The sequence below is a fragment of the Chelonoidis abingdonii genome, chromosome 15 (genome assembly GCF_003597395.2).
Source record: "Chelonoidis abingdonii isolate Lonesome George chromosome 15, CheloAbing_2.0, whole genome shotgun sequence".
Taxonomy (NCBI): domain Eukaryota; kingdom Metazoa; phylum Chordata; order Testudines; family Testudinidae; genus Chelonoidis; species Chelonoidis abingdonii.
Window position 1 is genome coordinate 45,153,861 of NC_133783.1, and position 24,326 is coordinate 45,178,186.

General features: G+C 40.2%; 2 protein-coding genes across 5 annotated transcripts in view; both read left to right on the forward strand.

Moving 5' to 3' along the window:
- Positions 1–24,326, forward strand: part of EEF1AKMT2 (EEF1A lysine methyltransferase 2) — a 46,803-nt gene that overhangs the window by 14,667 nt on the left and 7,810 nt on the right. The window lies entirely within an intron of this gene.
- Positions 10,514–24,326, forward strand: part of FAM53B (family with sequence similarity 53 member B) — a 133,693-nt gene continuing 119,880 nt past the window's right edge. The window contains exons 1-2 of one of the 4 annotated variants that reach the window (XM_075072481.1): positions 10,514–11,813; positions 11,926–12,058. The gene's annotated coding sequence lies outside the window, so the exon portion shown is untranslated. The other 3 variants (XM_075072482.1, XM_032796504.2, XM_075072483.1) reach the window with 3 other exon arrangements.

A 24,326-nucleotide genomic window follows, 5' to 3' on the forward strand; every position in this document is an offset into this window, starting at 1 on the left:
ACTATCAGGGTGCCATAATTTGGATGGGGTCCTAATTCTTCATTGAGCCTTAGTCCCACCTATGTGGGGTCAGCAGTTTGAGTTCTTCTTTTCCATTCCAGTCTGTCTTGAAGCAGTTCTTAGGAAACTCCATAGCTAATCAAATTCTTTTGTATGACATCCATCCATCTAGTTTTGGGGTCTGCCAACCCTTCTTTTAATCTCTACATCTAAGTTTAACACCCTGTTTACTATATATTCTTCTGATCTTCTTTTCACATGCCCACACCATCAAAGCCTGGATTCCTTCAGCTTTTCTATAATCAGTAACACCTTCACACTTCCCCTCATTCATTTGTTCTGAACATGGTCCACTCTTGTAACTCCAAGCATTCATCTTAACATTTTCATTTCCACCGTATTCAAGATCTGCTCCTCGCTCTTCCTGAGTGCCCAGCATTAAGAGAGACACAAAAGTGCAGGCCTAATTATCATCTTGTAGATCTTACTTTTTCAGTTTGATAGGCTTCTCCTATTGCAGATCAGTGCAGTCACTTCTCTTCATTTAGTTCATGCCTTCCCTGTTCCACTAACGGGGGGCAGAGGGCCCTGGTTATTTTTCATAAATAAATAAGTATGTATTTAAGAGGACAACTCTAATGGCATTTCTACACATGGGACTCTCTTAGAGCCACTGGGTAAATATGTTCCCCAAAATAATTGATTCTTGGTAAATAAAAATCCCCCTTTTCTTCACAACAAAACACTTAGTTGAAATAAGTATTTCCCTATCTTCAATGTCACACAGGGTTTTTTTTAAAAATAAGGAAATGTAATACAAGAAAGGTCATGAGATAAGCTAAAACACGCCAGGAAATTCAAAATGAAGGCTGATGCTCCCTTAGTTTCTGACTTCCATCCATTTGTAACCATACTGTTCTTTATAAATATGGGGATATGTTTACATGATGGTAATTGTCACTTAGTGAGCAGGAACTATCACTTTCAAAGGCTATTATATGCTGCTGGTTTTTGGTGTAATGTTTGTGGAGAGGCTTAGAGGTTAAGGAATTAATATTTGGTTTTTTAGCTTTCATATCTGGCCAGACTAAACTGAAATCATTTTGGAGGATCTGGGTTTTTAGAAGATATTGGATTACATCGTAAAACTAATAGAATTATAGCTCATTGGCTGCTGCTGCTCCATAGAGGGCCAGAGATGAATAAGCATGTAATTATATCCTTTTTGTTCCTTTAGGAGAATATTCTTCAGGTTATTACTGAGGACCCTAGATTAAAACTGCAATTTTTTGCATTGTACTTGGTTTATATCTGAACACGAGTATTAGGGACTCACTATATTGATTCCAAAATTAAGATTATGAGAATTTCTGTAAATCCAGAGTTGCCAGCTCTCATGGTTTTACCACAAGTCACACCATATTTAGTGATTTTAAAGGCTGCTTTCTTCCAAACATTTCTCATGCACAGTCTCTGCCAAGATGTGAATATTTTTTAGAAGTTTGACACTCAGACAATTGAGTATTTTTTAGTTAAAGAGAAAGTGTCCAATCAAAATCACACTGATCTAAACCCATCAAACTTGTTATAAGCGGATCCTAACTAGCATGTAGGACTATTTTTTCCCAAGTTCTAGGGATGACCTGTCCTTCATGTGTATCTATAACTTATCTGAGACGTTTGGATAATTCTGTAAATTTCTCTTCACCTGATCTTAACTCACTTTGCTTTTTAAGGAGTCCTGTGGCCTTTTAGCATGCCCAGTGCTTTTGCTAATGTAAGGTGATGTGGAGTTTGTGAATTTTGTACTGATACTTCCTAAAAATTGCAGGTTATTTATGACTTTTAGAAAAAAAATCACATCCCCACTTAGTTGTGCTCTCACCTGCCTCAATCATCAGCCACCAGCGCCCATGCTTCAAGATCCTAGCAGGCAGCATTATCACACACACACACACACATATGCATGCACACATGCCTGCCGCTGCCACGCTCTCCCCCTGGACCTTTTCTTCTAGCGATAGCCATACTATGGGGCGAAACTGTTAGTTACCTCCCCCACATACAGCCCCTGAGCCACTGGCATTTCCCATCATTCCTGGCTTCCTTTTGAGCAAAGAGGTGCCTGTCTCCTGCAGGCACTATTGTATACAGTGACAAAGGGGACTCCAGGATTAGTGTTGCCATGCCGTGTGCTGGGGAGGGGGAAGTGGCTCTCCCTCATAACATTCTCCTGGGTCAAAGACACCCAAGTCTCTAAGTTTCTACCTTACATCAGCAGCCTCCTGTTCCCTCAGATACGCTAAAGCATTTCCCCAGCAGTGGAAATGTTACAGGGGTCACACAATGGTAGAAATCAATGGAAAATATCTTTGCCTTAATGTGGTAGTTGGGTGGGGCAAAGATAGAAAAACAAGGGCAGTGTAAAGGTTGGTACTAGAACCTCAACTGCACATTGCCTGAGCTCCTAGGATTTAGAAACAGTACAGCAAAATGCCCATCATTAAAAACAGCCAAAGAAAGCCATTGAACAACACAGGAGTTATACTAGAGAACAAAGAAGTTGTACGGAACATTTTTGAAAGCTGCGGCTTTAGTTTCTACTTTGTTGAGGGAGTGGCAGATTATTCATCAAAATTCCAGCTCCAGACAGTCACAACTTTTTGTGAAGTTAAAGTAGTCACTGTGTAATGATCACAGAGACAGATGTATCATCATTAGAAAGTGAGAGGCAATACTGTCCAGTAGGAAGAGCACTGGGTTGGAACTCAAGAGACCAGGGTTCTGTTCGCAGCTCTGCCACTCACCTGCCATGTGGCATTGGCTAAGTCACTTGATTTCTCTGTGCCTATGTTCCTAATCTCTCCCTTTGTCCTGTCCGCTAGGGCTTTGTTTTCACTCTTAAAAGGGGTGTGTTTTTACTGCAGGATAATGAATGTCCATTAGCTCTCTCACAGTAAAATCCTAGTAAAGACTAGGCACCTGTAGTTTCATTACAGGATAGATAGGCAATGTCAACCACAGCTGGGGTGAATACATGCTGACCTTGCCTAGCTATCGTGGTAAAAAAGACAGGTGCCTTTTCTCTACTAGGATGTTACAGTGAGCTAACTACTGTACATTAGCTATCTCACTGTAAAAACCACCTGATGGCAGGGAAGACGTAGCCTTACATTGTAAGCTTTTCACAGCAAGAATTCTCATCCTATATTTAGACAGCGTGGCCCTTATCATGGTTGGGCCTCAAGGCACTGCTATAATATAAATAACCAATAGCATGCTTAGCTTAGTAATGAAATGAATATAATGCCCATTGTTTAACTGTAATAAGTATATTTAAATGGTTGACCTTTGAATGCTGCCTTGATGAAAGTTAGGATTGTTGTTAGCTTCCAAATGGGTTTGCTATATTGAAGCAGTGCTATCCCAAAGACAGGTCTGACGTCCCATCCTAGTGCATGCGTTCTGTACTGCCCTGCAGGAGACTTAGGTTTTGGTTCCCAGAGCACAGCTCTCTCGTGTAGGTTTAAGTTCTGTGCTCTAGCTCTCTCAGCACCGGCAGGGGAGATAGTGCATCTCTTAACAAGATGATCTTCTGACCCATTAAAGTGCCGCATTGACAGGTTCAGAAGGGAGTTCTGACTGCCAAAAAATCCACTAGGGCTGCTGAACATTCAGAGGCAAAACAGTTGCTGAAATGTATGTACTTTTTCTATCCAGCCTAGCTTTTTGTGTTAGTGTACAAATATGTATGTGGCTACGTAAAACAGTGACATGCTTGAGTTACTAGGGCCGTTAGGATGGTTTTATTAGTTAATACTCCTCGCAGTGAAATAAGAGTTTGAATTGTCCTTGAGTTTAAACATTAAAAAAGAAGAGATGCGTGTCTTATTGGAAGAGAAGAATGTCTTGTGCATAATATGCCTCAAAAACATTATAATACATCATAGATTTTTGGTACAAGCCAGGTCACTTTTCTGAATGAGGAAGGGACATCTGCAGGTCCAAAGGGACTGGAGGCTTGGATGGGCAAGTTATAGCAATTTGCCACGACCACTCTTTTAGAACATTTTGTTTTTAAGTGTACAAGATCAAGCTGCAGCTTATGCAGCCAGGAACAAGGGCTGATACAGACCTTGGCAGCTTCATGGGAACCATTTTTACATAAAGGCGAGTTCTTGAATAGGTTTTCCACTACATTGGGTATAAGCTTGCTTCTCTTCGTCAGTGATACTGATCTTTTACTTATGTCCTCATCCTGAAAATATGCATATAAACAGTACTGTAGTCATTGAAAGCAAAATTATCTATTTATCCATCCATCCATCCATCCATCCATCCCAGGGTACTTAGTCCAGGATTGTCAAATTCATGTTAGGGTTACGGAGAAACTGTAAATATGGTAATTAGAAACATGCAGCATTAATTTCTAGTGCTTTTGCACTGAAATTGCTTTCTTAATCTTGGCATGCAACAAAGCAAAGAACACCCTTTGCTACCTTAATAACAGTTTTATTTTATAAGGTGTTTAAGTACTTAAACATATCAAATGATCTTCCATAAAATATACTGAAAGTCAAGGGAAAATAAATCAGTCTTCAGGCAGTGCTTTGCATTCCCATTCCTTACTCTCTTGGCTTGGATAAGGAGACAGTAGGATTATACTGCCCAACTCTACCCCCTTTGGCTAAATCAAGAGGATACTGATGGACTCTGAAAGGACACCTGTGTTATACTGCTTGGCTGGAAGTATGTTCACCATGATTCAGGCCTTGAGGATAGTTAAGTGGGGAAGCATTAATGGATCTGTAGGGCATTGAGTGGGTGTGGGGGGATTTGAGATGAAGTGGCCTCAAGTTGAGGGGAAGTAGTGATCATCAGCATGTGTTCTATAATGTAACTAAAAGAAATGTTAACCCCTGGCTTGATTAGCTAAATAATAGCATGGAATGGCTTGGAATTTTTGCCCTTCTGGTGAACAGTTTTCTAGGTTATTAGAAATTTAACTCAAGGTCGTCATGCAGAAAAATGATGTAGCCTCAACGTAACATATAAATTCTGAATAATAGTGAGTGTGCAATTCGCTGCTGGAAAGCTAGAGCTCATAAACACTAGTGAGAGAGCAGAAATCAGTCTCAACACAATTCTTCACAATCTTGAGTGTTCACTTAACAGTGTCAGATGTCAAGCAGAGATGAGACTGGAAGAATCTGCATTTCTTAAGCCATGTAAAATGTTGCTAGGACTTCGTGAACTATTACCTTTTACTTACGACACAGAGACTAGAAATTCTGATACATAGCACAGCTTGATAAGCCACCAGCCATCCTAAAACCTTGATCAAGAAAAGGTGAGTTGAAAGAAGGGTTCATTTGTAAGGACCCTACTGTGCAAGGTGTGTTTCTTGGAACAGCTAGAGTCTAAAAAGGAGAAACATGCTGAACCTTGTAATCAGAGACTCATTTTTCCTTATTATTAATATTTACATAGCACCATCATTTTGCAAGGCAGCTTACATAGATTTTAAAAATAGATTTAGGTCCAGATTGAAATTAATGTGAGTTAGGTGCCTTAACCTAATCTTTGAAGGTCTGAGTCTTGATCCCTACCACAAGGAGCTCAAAATCTAAACCAGATTTCTATTGACTTAAATGTTCTTTGGATCGGACTTTGAGTCAAGAGAGCAAGTAGAATGTTGCAAAATACTAATAATATCTGTAATGACAGTTGAGGAAATCAGGCTGAAAGTTTCTAACAGATGCAAACCAGGCACAGAGCAATTTAAGATTGCCCTTGGTGAATTTAAGATTGCTTATGTGATTTGTTTTCTATTTGGGGTAAATCTTGTCCTTTAAAAAATGGATAACATTTCTCAACAGATACTTGCCTGTGAAGTGAAAATCCATGCTGCATGTAACATGGATTCTATGATAGCAAAAATCCAAAAACACTGTGTTCCATCAGAGAACTAGCAAATTCCATAATTAAGATAGGATATTTCATGTGTTGACTGTCATTAAAGCAGCACCACTAGCTACAGCCCTCTGTGCTCAGCAGCATCTGTTTTAGAGTGAGATTATCTCTTTGATCCAGATCCTTTGGTTTTGTGAGGCAGAACATGTTGATGATCATGTGGATTTACAATAAAACTTTAGTAGTTAAGGTAGGACACATTTTGCAAGGATACCTGTGCTTCATGCCATTTGGATACTTTCCATTTTAGAATTGCTTCTCACACTGGGGGTGGGATCTGATGTAGGTGTCCATATTTATGCTACTCAGGGCCGGCGCTTCCTTTAGGCGACCCTAGGCGGTCGCCTAGGGCACCAGGATTCGGGGGGTGGCATTTTGTGCACTCCTCACAGGGCGCACGGGAGCTTCTGGTTCCGCTCCCATCGCGCCAGTGAAGAAGAACCTTCTGCCGACGTGCTGCAGAAAACAGCGGCAGGCAATTGAGCAGCTCAATGACTGCCACTGTCGTCTGCGGCATTTCGGCGGAGCGTCCTTCTTCAGCGGCATGATGGGAGCGGAACCGGAAGCTCCTGCGCGCCCTGTGGCGAGCGCACAAAATGCCACCCCCCAAATTCTGTCTAGGGCGCCAGAAACGCTGGAACTAGAGGTGCTGCTGCACCCCCTGGCTTGAAGTGCTTTCCATCGTATACAGGGTTTACAGTTCAATGGCTCTCAGCACCCCCACTATACAAAGTGTTCCAGTATCCCAGTACTTAAATGGAGCCAGGATTTGATCCTAACTTTTTGATACCGATGATGATCTTGTGGTTAAGCACTGGACGAAGACTCATGAGATTGGTGTTCAGTTCCTGGCTCTGTCACAGAGCTTGTGTGTCTTACCTTGGACAAATCACCTAATTGCACGGTGCCTTAATTTCCCCTCTGGAAAAAGGAGATAATACTGCCTCATCTCATGGTGGGGCTGGGATATAAACATTAGTAAGGGCTCAGATACAACAGTCATAGATAAGATGCAGGTGTCAAAAAATAACACTTCTTCTGAAATGACTATAGATGGCAAATACAGCATAAATTATCAGTGTGACAATATAACACATTGCATTGGCTCTGCATGGGTGGAAAAACTATTACAACTTTTACAAAGCCACAAGACTGTAATTTACTAGCAAAATACTGGGCAACAGCAAGTAAAGAAAATTGCATCTCTCTATGGCATTTATCACTGTACTTTAGCTAAGAGCTATAAAAACTATGACCACAATATAACTAGAAAGAGTCCACAAAGGTCCATAACTGTCTGTTTACCAGAGGCTCTACCCCTTCCAACCATTTTCCCTATAACAACCTGACCAGGATGGTGATAGTGACTGTGAAATGCTCAGGCAGATTAGAGAGGCTATAAAAATAAAAAACTCAATAATAATGGGGGATTTCAACTATCCCCATATTGACTGGGAACATGTTACCTCAGGACAGGATGCAGAGATAAAGTTTCTTGACACTTTAAATGACTGCGTCTTCGAGCAGCTAGTCCTGGAACCCACACGAGGAAAGACAGTTCTTGAGCTAGAAGTTCTTAGAGGGAAAACGGTTGGAAGAGGTAGGGCCTCTGGTAAACAGACAGTTATAGATCTTTGTGGACTCTTTCTAGTTATATTGTGGTCATAGTTCTGGAAGCTAGTTCTGGAAGGTAAACATGGGGAGTCATATTTTGTGCTGACTCAATGCTACTCCAATGTCTACAGCCTAAGTCAGCACAGAATTTGGCCAAACAAATCTACAGCCTGTGGCAGCTAGTCTCAAAAGGCTCTTCCTTTCTTCCTTCCCTTTAACAAAGAATTTTTATACAGACCATCAGAGCTGGGACTCTGTTTTTCTCCTTTTCAAACAGATCTAAAATGGCTAATCCCTAAGTTTAAATCGTGTTATTTAAATAGATTGTTAAATACTGTCTCTGTGAAAGCATCTTTTTATACCTAAGCAAAAGGGTCTTGTTCACCTAGACCGATAGCACTACACAGACAACACACCTGTCTTGAAGCATAGAGGAACTGGTGGTAAACAAGGGCTATTTTTTGTATGGAGGTATGAAAATAAACAGACTGCAACTTTCAGTCAGGTTATGGGAAAGTGAAATTGCTGTACAGAGGGTGTGGATAAGCTACCCTGTAAACTTTTGTTACTTATCTGTTCAATTGGGAAACTATAAAAACAAGTCTTAAAAATTTGATCCCCGTGTTCTGGAAAAGGGGTTTGAGAATGTTTTATTTTTATTGTTTCTAAGCTGCAAATGTGATCAGAAAAGCCTCCAGTTTAACTCAGGCTGAGGAACTGGATGGCAAAAGATCTGCCAGATCATTCAGCCCTTCTTCCTGTTAGTAAAGCACATTAATAATGTTTTGTGCTGTCTAACTTAAAATGTTCCAAGCAAGGGAGCTTTCGCCACTTCCTGTAAGAGTTTACCTGTCAGGGAAATTTCCCAGATATCCAGTCTAAGTTTCCCTTTCTTAATATCACCCTATTACTTGTAGTTAGTTACCCCCTTCTGTTATACTAAATTAATATTCTTTCTTGGTGTTCGTTTAGTACACTAGATTGAGCCCCAATTCAGCAGAACATTTAAGCTCATGCTAAGAACATGTGAACTATCACACCTTTTCTCCAAGTGTAGACATACCCTTAGTGTGTGTGATCATGCATCCCTCTTGGCATTGGACCTAGCAATGATAATAGCTACCTTCTCCTCTAGCTCAAAAGGCATAGGCCTATGCTTTAGATGCCAAAGGTCTCAGGGTTCACTCCTTGCAGACATCTGTGGTATTTGCATCTACATGTCCATGGTTTATGAGTATATTCTATGTATATTTTGTAATGGTTCCTACATCCTCTTTTAATTGTTAAATGTAGCCTAGTTACTCATGCATAATATGCATCTTAATTATTTAATTGCATTCTGTCCCAGGAAGAAGTCCAACTATATGCTCGATGCAATCCACTTTTTACCAGCAGAAAATATTACTGTTAAAACATGTATTTTGGGGATGGATTTTAGCAGCAATCTGAGCAGACATATCCTTGAGTGTCTCTAAACCTCTGCTCCTGCCTTCATCTGATGTGTTTCTACCTTTGGATTTGAGCAACGACCACTTCCTGGAAGGAAAAACCGGATGAGAGGGGAAAGGAAGGGGAAAACCGGTGTTCTTAATCCCTAATCCATGGGGATTCTGAGTGTTCATTCAGATTTTCTTCTCTTTTTGGAATCCTAATTCCAGTGTATTAATGTCATGTGGCATATTTCTGAGATGGTCCAGAGGTGAAATCCTGGTGGTTTATTTGCTATGGGCAAGATTCTGCCACTCTTACTTGGTGAGAATTCTGTGCTTTCTCACAGAGATTACTCCAGTCCCTTTAACTCAACCTCTTAGTGGGCTTGTTGACTGGAAGACTCCTGTGGTAGCAGATCATCTGCTCCTGCCACAGGTCCACCTGTCCCTGCACACAACTCTGCAAGTGGACTATACAGGGTATGCATGTCCCTTGCACAGCCTCTCCACAGCCTAGTCTCTGCCCTCCTTGCACAGTAGGCCATTGCTCTGAACCTTTAAAAGGAGCGATGTGCTCTGATCTTAGTCCCCATTTGTGCATGTCATAAAACCATGACATAATTCAGCATTGTCAGTGTCTCTGCTCAAGGAAGGTTCAAAGATAGATTAGCAGGGGTTAGGACTGAGGTATGTTGGCAAAAGGTGTATGGGAAAGCTCACAGGAGTGACAGTCTGGTATTGACACCTCCTCATCAATTATTGAGAGTGGACCACATCCACCCTGGTTGAATTGGCTTTGTCAGCTCTGGTTTTCCACTAGTAAGGTAACACTCTTCTCTTCATATGTCAGTATAATAATGCCTGCATCTGTAATGTTCACTCCATGCATCTGAAGAAGTGGTTTTTTTTACCCATAAAAGCTTATGCCCAAATAAATCTGTTAGTCTTTAAGGTGCTACCAGGCTTCTCATTGTTTTAGTCTGAGCCATATTCCTGTGGTCGTGCCAGGACTCTCCCTCAGTGGCCTCACTTTCAGGAGCACATAATTCACTCATATTTTGTTTAGTAAAAGACGTGGGGAGAGGGAATAGCAAAGGCCTGAATAATTTTCTAGTGCAAAGTAGAAAAATAGTATCCCACTGCACCGTATTTAGGATGGGTCTGATGAGCCAAATGTTTGCAAGGGGATCAGAGTATGCCAGCAGGAGTCACTCTAAGCCTCCTAATGGAAATTTAGGAAGTTAACAGAAGTCTTCAAAATAATCAAAGATTGAGATGAATCATTTAATTGCAGGTGATAATGAACGTTTAAAGAACACCAGTATTAGTAAGTTCTGCAGCATTCTTGATCATTTATTTTACTTCTGCGTGATCTGGTTGCCTTTTGATTTTATTTTTAACTCATTTTTAAAAATATAATAAGTAAAGCTGTTTCCTGGGACAAAGACTACATCTGTCCTGCAGACTGAAAGTCTGGAGCAGTGTGTATCAAGTTGCCTCAGATTTCTTAATCTCATTACCCTGCAGCAATATCTGTTGGGAGTAGTGAGTGGACCCAGGTATTTCCCTACTATAACTTACTATTCCTAATTGCTGGCATCATCAGTGGGACCCATCTTCAGTAGAAGATCAGTGTTAACTGTTAATATTCTGAGAATGATGTATCCAGAATAATAAAAAGATTCCAATATGCGTTGGTGATGGTGTATTAGAATTGTACGAGCACACATAAGTCCAAGTCCTAATTGTACAGACAAAGCCTTTAAATTTTTTTATTTTACCTTGTGATACAAGCTTCACTGGTTAACTGGTGAGACCTCAATGAACAGTCAGAAAAGCCACAAACTAAAAAGTCTGGCCTGTTTGCAATAGTAAATATAATGAATACGCAAAGTGATCAAAGTGTAATGGTTCAGAGTTTTAAATTATAAAAGAGAGTAAATAAAACAGGGTTGTGCTTCATAATATATTTTTTTTACTTTAAAAACCCCTCTGTAACATGTAAAGTTGATTTCATTACCTTGGATAAAGCAAACACAACACAGATCAGAAGAGCAAGTAATGCCAATTTCGACAATGTGCCTGAAAACATAAATTCACTCATCCATAGATAATTCTAATTAGGAATTGTTTACTATAAATAAAGCCTGGATGCCTGACCTAAAGACAGCTTATATATGGGTACTTAAAATGTTCTGCTGGACAAGAGCAAACAGCAAAGCATCACTAACGTATTATGAGTGCTGCTTCAGGTTAACGAAAACACCCCCGCTCCCCAGAACTTTAAACTGATGGGGGGAGGGATGCTCAAATACCACGAATCAGAAAAGCCACGACTCCCCCCTCCCCACCCCTCTCTCTTTGAAGGAACCTGAAAGGAACTTTGACTGATGGGTGCCAGTGACTGCGGCTGCCTTGGGAAATCAGAACCGAGCAGCGCATGTGGTGTAATGCAATGAGCCACCACCCTCTCGAAGAAAGCCGAGGCAAGCCGATGGCCCAGTTTTGCACTCCGAAACATGCTGCCTGGCTTTGTGGGTGGATGCTCCGGTGCCGCACATTGCCCGGCCGGACTCCCTGGAGCTGAGGCTGCACGTTGCAGATTGCCCAGAGCAGAACGCCCTCTAGCCAAAGCCAGGCTGAAGACACTGACAAGCCCCCCTCCACCCGCCATCTGACACTGAGAAAAGCAGCTCCCAGCCCTGCCACCAAAGCTACAGTGTCTGCGCTGCACACACGCTGAAGTCATAATGCTGTAGACGCCAACTGATGAACAGCCTGTAATTGCAATAAAATGTAACCTTGATGAAGCGGCGAGGGCAGCAGCGCAGCCCTGCCCTTTGGTGCGTTTTAAAGGGACTAGTTGAAAACAGTTCAGGAAGTGACAAGCCTATTTCCTCTCTGTTAGCAGATCGGTACGAAGCACTCCAGATCCAGCAGGGGAGTCTTGCGGGCTTCTTCTGGAGACGGATGCTGCAAACCGCACCAAGGAGCCCCAGAGCCGGGTGCTGGAGGATGGAGACTTAATACAAAGAGACAGAGTAAGAGAGCCCGCCAGATGGGTCGCTTTCTTAATTACATGCTGAGCATTCGCCTTGTCTCGTCTCCCCTTTTCCCCATTCCCCTGCCAGTGGTCTGGCCCTGAGCAGATATTGTTGCAATGTGTAAAATAGTAGAGCTGGGACACTTTTATTCTCTTCTTGCAGAGAGAGAGAGAGAGCGAAAGAGAGACTGGCCTGATGGCTTGAGGTGGAAGCTATTTATTTTTTGTTTCTCTTTGTGCTTGACTGGCTCGCCTGCAACTGAAGGGATGGGACAGGGAAGTGCCCGGGTGAAGCCAAACGAAGCAAGCAAGGGAGCACGGTCCCACTGAAAGTCTGGTCTTTGCATCCAGAAGAAAGGCAGAGCGAGCGAGCGAGCCAGCCAGGGGTGATTGATCCTGAGGTATTCGTTTAATCCGGTTTATAACTTCATCTTTCTCGGCTGTCATTACAGAGCTGTTGTTAGGGCAGAGCGAAGAGGAGGGGGATGCTGTAGAGAGGGGGGCGGCAGCTTTCCGAAAAGTTTCGGCATTATTACAAGACGGCGCTTATGTTGCCTGAACTTTGCAGTTAGCCCAGAGATCTGGACACTGAGCCGCGCAGCTTTGTTTTGGTTTATTACTGTTGGACAGCTCGGAACCAAGCTGTGGCTGCTGCTCGCCAGTGGGAATTGCAGCTGGAAGTGTGTGTTAGTACCCCTCCGTGGTTGGATGTGTTGCTCTTCTGTTTGTGCTGGTTAAAAATTGCATGCTTTGCATTTGCACATGGCGATAGGATCCGTCCTTGAAAGGTTCTTGTAAAGTCACATTTTTGTAATACGCCATTGACTTGTCTGTCCCAGGGAGTCTATTCCCCAAGCTTGATGGCTTTTCTCTGAGGGTTAAAAGAAAGAAGTAAATCTGACCATAAACAGGCTTGCAAAGCTGACATGCGTTCTGTTGTCTCTGAGTCTACTTTAGTCTACTCCATAACAACGTTTGTCCACAGTGCTCTATATGTGTATACAGGGCCCACTGTATACTGTGGCAGCAATGTTTTCTGCAGCTATTTTAACTTGTAACTCAGGCGTCATATTGCTGTGCTGAAATACAGCTCCTCAGTTCTTTATGCCTCAATGTGTATTTTAGACATACTGTACTTTGATGATGAACAAAGAACAGCTCTTAGTTCCTTATGATAAATGGTATTTGGCCTCCTACAGGCTATACTCTCCAGCATTGTATATACATTATGTTCTTTGACTATAGGGTACCCACTAGTAATCTGTACATTTTAACTTTAGGTGCATGTGTGTCAGTGCTTTTGTACAAGCCGGTGTAAACTTTCCTATATTCAAAGCAAGTTAGCGCTATGGTTGGCTGTTGTCAAATATGATGTTAGGATTTATCGCTCCCTTATCTTTTTTGGGGTTGTCGTAAGGCCAGTACAAATGTTTTCTATATGCTGACAGAGATATTCAAATCGCTTTTCTTCATTAAAACATGATAGCATACTTCCATGTGACTTCCTTGCATACGTACTAATAGCTGTACTCATTGGTAATAGCAGACTGATTTCTTGCTGTGCCTACTTACAGCAGTCAAATAGATGGCAGCAGCATTAACTGGCCCATATGGTATGTGATCTTGTTAGCCGAGAAAATCATGTGTGTGAGAACACATTAGTAATGCTGACAAAAATAACAGCTAGTCTTGTGAAATTATTATATTTGTTGTCAATTTTGTCATAGGCTCTGATTTCATCTTAATTTTAATACACTCGGTGACAAAGCTGGTGCAGTTACGATTTGAGACTGGGTTATTTAACATGTTAATACTCTGTGCACCTTTTCCACCATAAAATAAGCTGGGAATGGAAACAAACTGTGTGTGTGTGTCTGTATTTGTATTACTACCCGTTTGTTTGATCATGGGTATATTGTATCTTTGCTGAAATGATGTAAGATTGTGCTTTCATTTGTACTCCCAGCAGAACAGTGCATACAGACTGCCCTGAGTTCAGAAGATTTTAGTGGTGAGTTGGCTATAGACAAGCTGTATCAAGCTATAAAACCAAGCAAACTATAATGGTGAAGCTGGCATGTGCTGAGAGAATGGCATCCATTAAGTGCTTTAATGTACATTTGTTGCAGGAAAAACAGACAAATTCAAGACAAATTTATATAGCTTAGCCAATGAGGGTTGGGGATGGAGTTACCCTTCAAGAGTTTGGGCTGTAGTGAACAACCGTTTCTCTTGTGTTAGAATTAGTATGCTCCGCCTGTGTAATCTTTTTTCTGAATGTATCAATTTATTCCACTGTCCTTCCAGACTGGGAGTAATGGTTAGCACAGCTGAAACCAGATAGTTCAAACCACCAGCTATAAAACTTTGATCCACCTAGCTGTACCAGGACTTAAATGCACAGCAGGACGGACGTTTGACTGAACGTATTGCATTGACACACTTGCCAACGTCACCTTTAGCCATTTACAATTTTTCCCTTCAATGAGTCCCTCATTTCTTCACATTGTTTCTTCCTGTTGGTAGCCATATTGTAGAATTTTACTTCCTGATACCAGGGGTGAGGAGGGGCTTATTTAATTATTATTAGGTGAATCAGTCCAACAGAGGGTAATGAAAAGCGTTTTGACTACCTTTATAGAGAAGTCCAAAGGAGTTGAATACATGTGGGTTTTACGTACATTTAATTGGGTTCTGTAGAAATTACTCTACAAATCTATGAAGTAGTTTAGCCATCCTACAGCCTACTATAGCAAGGATACTTTTCTCCACTAAATTGTATGGGATTGTTCAAAATACCCACAGAAAGGTTATCATTTTCTTTGTATTGTTTAAAACTCTTCTCCTCAGGAGTCTTAAAAGATTTAATTTCCTTGACATCAAATAATATATATGGCTTTTGTAACAGAGTGCAAGGTCATGCACAATCGGTAGTTCAAAGGATTCATTTTCCATGCAGCCAGCATATATATCTTTAGCAGTCTTCAGCTGGATTTGTAGTTTGGAAATGTACCCATCTGCTTAAAAATCCCTCTAATGTGACATAAAAAAAAGGTAGGCATAATTTGTTATATAACATGCTGATAAACTCAGCTTCAGCTGGAGATTCAAACCAGATGTGGATGTTTTCTTTTTAAATGCTCAAACAACAATAAGAGTATATTTTGACAAATTAAAAGCTACTTGCAAATGGCAAAGGTAACATTATCTTGGAATAACCATCTTTAAAAAAATACTGAAGACTTTGAGTGGCTTTACATTTTCTTCTTCTATCCTATTTAGTTCCATCACCTTTTAGCCAGATTCTTCATCCCTCTCACGAAGGAGCCATTTTCTAAACAGCAATGATGCACATGGCATCTGCATGGCCTGGTCTGCTCAGCTCTGTCCCTCTCCTGGCAGCACAGCTATGATTTCTGAAAAATACACAGAATATTAGAGTACAGAATGGGTCACTGTAATAGTTCTCAACTAACAAAGTACCCAGTCCTGTAAGATAATGAGTGCCTTCAACCTGCGACTGATCTAGGACTAAATATTAACTAAGTCTGGTTGAAAAAACAGAAAATTTTCAACAGAATTTCTGTAGAAAATTTTTGGGTTGCTCAAAAAAATAAATTCATTTTGAAAAATGTTATCAAAATTTTCAAAATCTGAATGCTTTGATCAGCTCTAATATTTACCTATGTGGGACCTGAGCCCACTGTAATTTTTGGGAGGAATATTCCGCATTTGAAAGAAGAGGGAAACATTTCTTTGTCATAAAAAAATTAAAATAAAGGCACAATGTGTGAAGTGTGTATGTAGGTGAGAGAGAGAAAGTTTGCAAGGGTTTGCAGACCTAGCCCCTCAAATTGAAGGCACACTTTAAGTACCGTCTTACCAAAGATGCTGCTCCTAAATTCCGATAGCTTCTCCCCACACTCCCTTTTTTTCAGACCACTTTAAGCAGCACTGTTAAGGCTGTTTGAAGCTGTTCAGAGGTTTGGAATGTTAGAAGTAGCCCTGATGTATCTGCATTAATAGACAGAAAGTAGGTGGGGGCAGTCGAAGGTGCATGATAAGTGCCATTTACTATGTGCTTCAAACAGCTGCCATTTTTAAAAAACCGTCTGCCATACAAATGTTTTTTTCTTTCACCGTCAGAGGTAGAATTTCCCTCCCCAAATTAAACTGGCTTTAGAATGGCTACTGAAGACACACTGTGCTACATACATTCACAGAACAAGATGATCCACAGCAGGAATTGCTGCACTCTTTTACATTTCAAAAGTGGGAAGGCAATTTTTGTTTTTGAATCTCCAGATTCAAATTTTTTTGTTTCCAGATCTAAAGGAGGAGGGGTTATATTTCCTGGGTCTGGTTTGGTTACAGGCCCGGTTTCAGAGGACAACTTACATGAGACTTCTATCTTGTAAGGCAGATATCTAGTGAGAAAATCTCAGTTATACAACACTATCTAATCTGAACCTAGACCTGAATCATAGTCCTGACCGATCTCTGAACCTGATCCTTAGTATAAATGAATCAATATCTGATCCACTGCCCTCTATAGCTCAGAATAAGTATATATAGGCTGAGCAGGCAGTGTACAAATCAGATCCAGAATTGATTTAGGCTAGGGTTCTGATATATACATCTATATCAGGGGTAGGCAATGTATGGCACAGGTGCCGAAGGCGGCACACAAACTGATTTTCAGTGGCCTCACACTGCCTGGGTCCTGGCCACCGGTCCAGGGGGCTCTGCATTTTAATTTAATTTTAAATGAAGCTTCTTAAACATTTTGAAAACTTTATTTACTTTACATACAACAATAGGTTAGTTATATATTATTGGCTTATAGAGAGACCTAAAAAACATTAAAATGTATTACCCGCACGCGAAACCTTAAATTAGAGTGAATAAATGAAGACTCGGCACACCACTTCTGAAAGGTTGCCAACCCCTGATCTATGTTATACAATCCACTAAAATTATGTATGTAATTATTTATATAATTTTAGTGTATTTTTTCAATATAACGGGTTGTGATTCAATTTCAACAACTTAAATGGCACAGTAAGGCATACAACTTTTGCCAGAATCAATCTATAATAGATTTGTGAGAACAGGTTTAAAGAAGCTTTTCCAGTGCATAAATAGAGGTGTAACTGTGTTTTATATAATGTGTCTATTTTATATTACTGTTCAAGTTCTGATTTTGTGACAGGCTGCTACATATTTTGAGGCTGTTTCTTCCATCCTTTCCTTCGTCCCAAAGTTCTACAGGGTTTCCCTCACTCTGTAGAGGAAACTCCTTAGCTATTTCTGAGAGTGGACAAAGGAAATATATTTTCTGTGTTTTTCCTACAAAATCCCAGTTAAAGAAAGAAAAATAAAACAAATTAACAAAACCAATTTGAATGGTCTGATTCACACCCTTTCACACTGATGTGAAATTAACTTAATTTGAGTGCTTCGTGATTGGCATCAGTTGACATCAGGGCAGAATTTGGACCAAACAGGTGAAGCAGTGACAACTGCCAAAGTTGTTCACTGGTATTTAAAGGGTTTAGCCAACAGAGCCAACCTAGGTGTTTGGGATCCTCTTGGCATGTTGTGAGAGGGAGGAAATGACCATTCTTGTAAAATACCTGTATCCAAAGCAACTCTGTATCTTAGGGTGAAAAAACACTGAGGACAAGGTCTTGTTTCTTCTGGTGCCATGGAGAAGCAGGACAGCCATGGAAGCATGAAAGAGCTAGGAGATGTTTGTACAGTGGAAATTGAATAGTTAAGGGCATCTCTTTAAGGAACAGAGACTTGTGTTGTTGCTTTTTACCCCTCTTTCTCTGACAGGGAAGGGAGGGCGAAGAGTGTATGGTAGAAACGATTAGGGGAAATAAAAATATTTGAAGGGCCCTGGAGGACTTTGCATTTCAAAGGTTCCACTTTGTAGAATTTCGTATCATATCACCATGGTTTCATTTCTTTAAGGCTTCCCTCTCTTCTCCTTCTGCTAGGGGCAATGGCTGGGCAAGCTTGGCAATCTGCACCAGAAACCTGTGTTTTACATTGCAGAGGTCCTTGCAAGGCCATTTAAGAAATATTATACTAACAGCCTCTCTTGTGTGTCTGATCCCAGGAGAACTAAATATAAACTAATCAGAAGAGAAGGGAATTTTCCACCATACTACTCTTGTGAGATTGTGAGTATATAAACCACTAACAAGACCTGAACCTAAACGGTTGCAAATAGATAGCAGAGCTCTACATTAGCATGTAGGAAAATTCAGATTTGCACACTATCTCCATGAATATTATGAATGGAATTTTATCAGCGTGCAAATTCCAGGCCTATAAAATTAGTGCTTTTCAGAACGCAGACCTACTAGCATGTTTGTTAGACTAGATGCTGTAGTAATGTGTGCATTAGAAATGCCTAGGAGAGACAGATATGTCATTTCAGAGAGAAATCTAATTCATCTATCTACCTACCTGCTTTTATGGGCCTCTCACCATACACTCTGGACATCTCTGTAATGAAAGAATTCATTATATGTCATGTGGAGCATGGACCTGATTTTGACCAGGCTCACACTGGTGTGAATCAGGAATATCTCCACTGAAGTCACTGGAGCTGATTCCCCTCTCACACCAGTTTTGCAAAAGTTTTACTGCCTTCCATTGAGTTACTCCTGATTTTTACTGGAGTAAGGAAGAGCAGAATCATGCCTGAGAGCTTCCGTTTTGTTCTCTTATTTTGCATATCAGTAATGTGCATGATATACACGTGATGAGGGAATTTGTTTTATAACAACGTTATGCTACAAATTCACAGACTAGCCAACTCTGACCTAGCTATTTGCTTAGGCCAGTAATGCAGAACATGGCTTCGGTACAGTGAACCAGCTAACCGATCATAAGGCTGTTTTGATTTTTTTCATACTTTTATGGGTTGTCCAGCTTTAGAAAGACAAAATTTCTAAGCAAGAGTTAAATTTGAAGTTCAGCCCTGTTGGTGTGAACCTCTGGATTCAGTAATACAGAGTTTTCATGCATGCATCGCCAAGTCATCAGCACGTTAAATTTGTTTAAGAGCCTGACTCTCCCAGAATTCACACCTAGAACTTCTGTTGGTTTGAATAGGTTGTTTCATGGGTTCTAAACTTTGGCTATGTCTTCACTACTGGCCGGATTGACGGGCAGCGATCGATCCAGTGGGGATTGATTTGTTGTGTCTAGTCTAGACATGATAAATGGATCTCTGAGAGCTCTCCCTTTGACTCCTGTACTCCAGCTTGACAAGAGGCGCAGGCAGAGTTGACAAGAGAGCGTCAGCAGTCGACTTACTGTAGTGAAGACACCATGGTAAGTCAATCTAAGTACATCGACTTCAGCTACGTTATTCACGTAGCTGAAGTTGCGTAACTTAGATTGATTCCTGCCCCCAGTGTAGACTAGGCCTTTGTCTAATAAGATTTGCAGCAGAAAAAGCCTGCTATCACAAGGGCACTCTGGGAGAGAGATTGTTTGACGTTAATAAATGCAGAAGTGTAGAAACCACAACAAATGCCAGTCATTCTTAATAGTGGAGGGACAAATTCATCCCAGTGTAATTCTGTAGTCATAATTGTATTTAAATTGAAGGTTAAAAATTAGAATAAATGAATGCAAAATCTGCTGTGCTCATTTTATGCATTGTACCAAGAAGGGCCCAAGCAAACCTTGGTCATGGTTTTTGCTTTCAGAAAATTAAATATAGCAGCAGCATTGGTGTTGCTGTAGTGCAGCCCATTTGAGTCATCCCTTGGGTTACGTAATTCCCTATTTTCATTGAAGTTGGCCATAAAGTTTGTTTTTGGCAGCCAGAGGTTTAGCACTTTTAAAATTACACTGTGCTGTAGGTACTGGAATGACGTGAACAAAAAGAGTTTTATGTTTGTGCCACATCTTTACAAACACGAGGCTTTGTTAGAAATGAAATTTGGCAGATGTTGATATAGCAGTTTAAAAATTTGCCAATTCTCTTGGTTGCCACTTTAAAACCAGTTTAATTGGAAATGCCAGAATCTTTGTGATGAGAAATGAGGTTTGGTGATTGCAGTCACAAAAACAAGCACAACTGGTATAAATCCGCGAGTTTGTTGACAGTCTCAGTAAAGGGGCTGAGAATTGGCTGGGTGTGCAGGTGGAGCTATCCTTTTACCCCTAAATATAATATCCTTCCAGGTCAGACTTAAAGCACATTATTGGAGTCCTGTGGGGAAGCAAACCTTACGATTGCTTGTGATGTAAGATAGGAGGACTTCAGTCTCCATAGGTACCGTTCCCTTGCACTAAATTTGCATCAAGGCACCAAAATGCTAAGGAAAAGTACAAGAGAATAGCACAAGCATGTAGGGACAAAATGTAGAAAGGCTAAAGCACAAAATGAGTTACACCTACCAAGAGACATAAAATGCAATAAGAAGAGGTTTTGTAAATACATAAGGAGCAAGAGAAAGATGAAGGAAAGTGTAGGTCCTCTACTTAGTGGGGTAGGTTAGCTAATAATGGAGGCTATCAAGAGAGCCTAGGCATTTAATGCGTGTTTTGCCTCAGTCTTCTTCCTGATCCTGTGGCCTTCCAGGCATCCGTCCACTCTCCAGTATAAATGAAAAGCAGACTGCTCTCATTTATGCTGGCTGTCAGTAGCCCCAAAGAGCTACTCCCACAGCTGAGGAACAGCCAGGTGAACTGGAGACCCAGCCATGCCTCTTCAGTCAGTAGCCAGAATGTGTGTATGTGTGTGGTATAGGAGATGCTATGCCAACTCTAAACCACCTGAGGATTCCCTTGTGCCAGTGGAGTGGTATAAAGCAACTCCAACAGGCCAACCAGTCGCAATACTGTTACTTTGAAGTGGCCATTTGGTGTGTTTTCAGTATTTCTGTGTTGGAATTCAGTTGCCATAACTAGGGCACCTCCATCATGAAACGTACTGGGACTTCTTCTTAGTTCCAGCTCTGGTTCACCCAAAAGATCAGAAAGTCGCTTTAAGAGATGTTTTGTTTTGTGTCTGTAATGCACATCTCCAGTAGCCTAGTTATCTGGCCATATTTTGCCTTTGTTCTGCATGTGGATCAAAGCCTATGGTTCTATTTATTTAGACTGTCCCTAACTTACATATTATGGGAAACACTCACAGAGTCTCTTTGGTCATCACCAGTGCAACCTTCTACACTATATTTAGGATTTCTAGTTTTAGGTTTCAAGCTGTGGAGAAGAAATGATGAAACTACTCCAACTCATTTTTCAGAGTTCAGTTTTTTAGTTTTTAAATCAGCACTGGTGCTAGCTATTTTGAAATGCCAAAATAGCTAGCACCAGCTGTTCTTCTGCATTGATGCTTCTCATGGTGATGTTCTTATGAAAACTGGTTTTAAATTTGGTAAAAGTTTGAGGGATCTATCTTATTTATTTCACATAGCACATATTGGATACTTCACTCATTTGCCAACAGTTGTTTCTGATTTCTTCTGTAAAGGTTTCTTGAGTGGCAATATGTCTGGTATAATCAGGGGTTTTCTACTATGGTTTGGTAGGAGCAGAGAGATTTCTCCCTGTAGACAGCAGTAGTGTTTTATAGGATAGCTTTTAACAGGGAGGCATGGTTGTCTAATGGTTAGAGCATGGAATTCGGGGTCAAGAGACCTGACTTCTAGTCTCAGCTTTATCATTGACTAACTGTGTGACCATGGGCAAGTCATTTTTCCCCTCTGGGTCTTAGTTGCCTCATCTATGAAATAGGAATAATAGTACTTATCAATCTTTGCAAAGTGCTATGGACGTAAAGCTTTAGGTACAAAATATGTTCTTTATTATATATTTCTTTGGGATGGTACCTAACAGTTGAGCAAGGCTGAGTGCTCTAGCCATTTCTTGTGTCACAGTGATATGCAAAAGTACAGTACTTTTGAATGGTTTAGGTTTTGTAGTTGTGTGATAACCTTAGTAGCACTGAAGCCTATTATCAAGCCTTCCGTGCTTGAAAATAGTCATACATGTCATGAAATCACTTTGTGTATGTTACTAAAACCCATTATGATTTTTTTTTTGCCACAGCCATTAAAAAACAATCTCATACACCATTTTTGAAGGGGCAAGTTTTAATACTATTAAATAGATGTCAAAACATACCATCAAGTGCAAGAACTGAAAATCCGTTACAATTAGGAAGACACAGAAAGCATTAAAAGAAAAATCTACATTAGTCTTTTGTAGCATCTCCATTAACCTAGAAAAGATAATCCATTATTGAAATATCAGTTGTGTTATAATTGAAATATAATGCAGTAGAGAGCGTTTTGCACAATGAAAGGATCATGTTTAAAGAAGATTTAAACCTACTGATATATTCATTTGGAAACTTACTCACCCACAGTTTCTGTTGCTCATTGTGTATGCTGTTGGTCAAAATTACTTTTCCCATAGAGGTTTTGGATGAATCGTTATTATTGGATACAGGTCAGGAGGGGGCAGAGACTGGGTTAAATTGCAAACATTTTTCATACTTGCTATTTGGAAAGCTAAACATTGGCTAAATAATTCAGACTATAGCTGCGATCCTGTTTCCACTGATGTGAAAGGGAGTTTTGTCATTGATTTCAGTAGGTGATGGAGCAGGTCCTAGATCTCTATAAAAATTAACTACTCTGGCTATAAACCTATGAAAGTAAATGAATGTACATGAATTGCATGTAGGAGATCTGCTCTTTGTCTATATATATATATTGAAGTGAGCAATTTAATAATTCTGAATTCTTTGGAAACAAATTTATCCTACGACTTCCCAAACAATTCCATGAATATAATACATACTCTTATATGTTTTGACAAATTAAGTATTTTTAACTTCATTTTTAAAATTCAAACTCTTTTATGTGATTGATTGGATTGCTAGCACCCTTGTTATATGCAAACTATTGTTTTAGCTGTGTGCATGCCTCTTGTGTCCTGTGACAATGCTGTAATTCACAGTCACAATAAGATTACAGATTTTAAAAGAATAATGTTAGAACTGAAATGAAAGTCCAAATTACAGACAGAGGGTCTGATTTTTCAACCTTTACTCATGATTAGTAGCACTTCCACAAGTAGTCCCATTGACTTCACTGGAACACACTACTTCTCAGCATGTAAATTCAAACTAATTAGGGAGTATTAAGTTGAGCTTTATTCCTTTTTAAAGATATCTCAGTTATGGTACAAAGCACTGCAAACGGAAGTGAGTCTGTCACATTGACAGAATAGTTCTCAGTTATTGAAGAAACCCTATTTTCCACTCCGTGCATCTGATGAAGTGGGTTCTAGCCTACAAAAGCTTATCTCCAAATAAATTTGTTAGTCTCTAAGGTGCCACAAGGACTCCTCATTGTTTTTGCTAATACAGACTAACATGGCTACCACTGTGAAACCTGGAAGCTCTGTCACCATCATGTGCCTATTAGTTCAGAGAATGGCTGAGTTTAACTTCATAATGTCTACTTGTGTGCATCAAGGAAAAAGCCTGATGTCCTTACTCAGTTCTTCCCAACTGTTTGTCCAAGTTGTGACTGAGTAAGTTGGGCCCACAGACAAACTTCTAAAAGCAACGAACATTAACTATCTATTCTTTGATATTTATACGAATCCTATTACCTTAGTTCTTAAGAACTGTACTATTTTCCATTCTATCTATGGACAGCAGACACTGACGTTAGCATAAAAACAATCTCTTCTTCTCTTTTAATACTATGTGCTGTTAGTTTTTCCATGCATACTCCTTATGTTGACAGTCTAACCTTCAAAAATGTGACCGCTGGAAAACTCTCTCATGTATTAATTGGTAGCAGATACATGCTAAAAGCTAATTAATAAGGGAGAACTCAAGAGAAGAATGAAATCACTTTACACGTGTTGCAAGTATGCATTGGGCATCTTGTTGGATATGAGTAGTCCAAATGTTTTCAGAAAACAAGAAGAATGTGGGTAGATGGATTTCTGCTCTGTTTAAAACTGGAGTAGGAGAGATGGAGCATGGTTTGATGTAAGAATAGAATTAGCTCTAGTGTTTTAAATTATTGGGTTTGTCATGGATGAGCCAATCATCAGTTTTACCCACACAACAGCTTTTAATTTAATAGAATCTCTATTAATCCTTTACACCTGATGTAACTTTTGACACCTTATGTGATAGAAAAGTCATATTTTGTGTTCTAACATTTCAGAATAATAGCTGTACAATTTTTACGTAGTTTTCA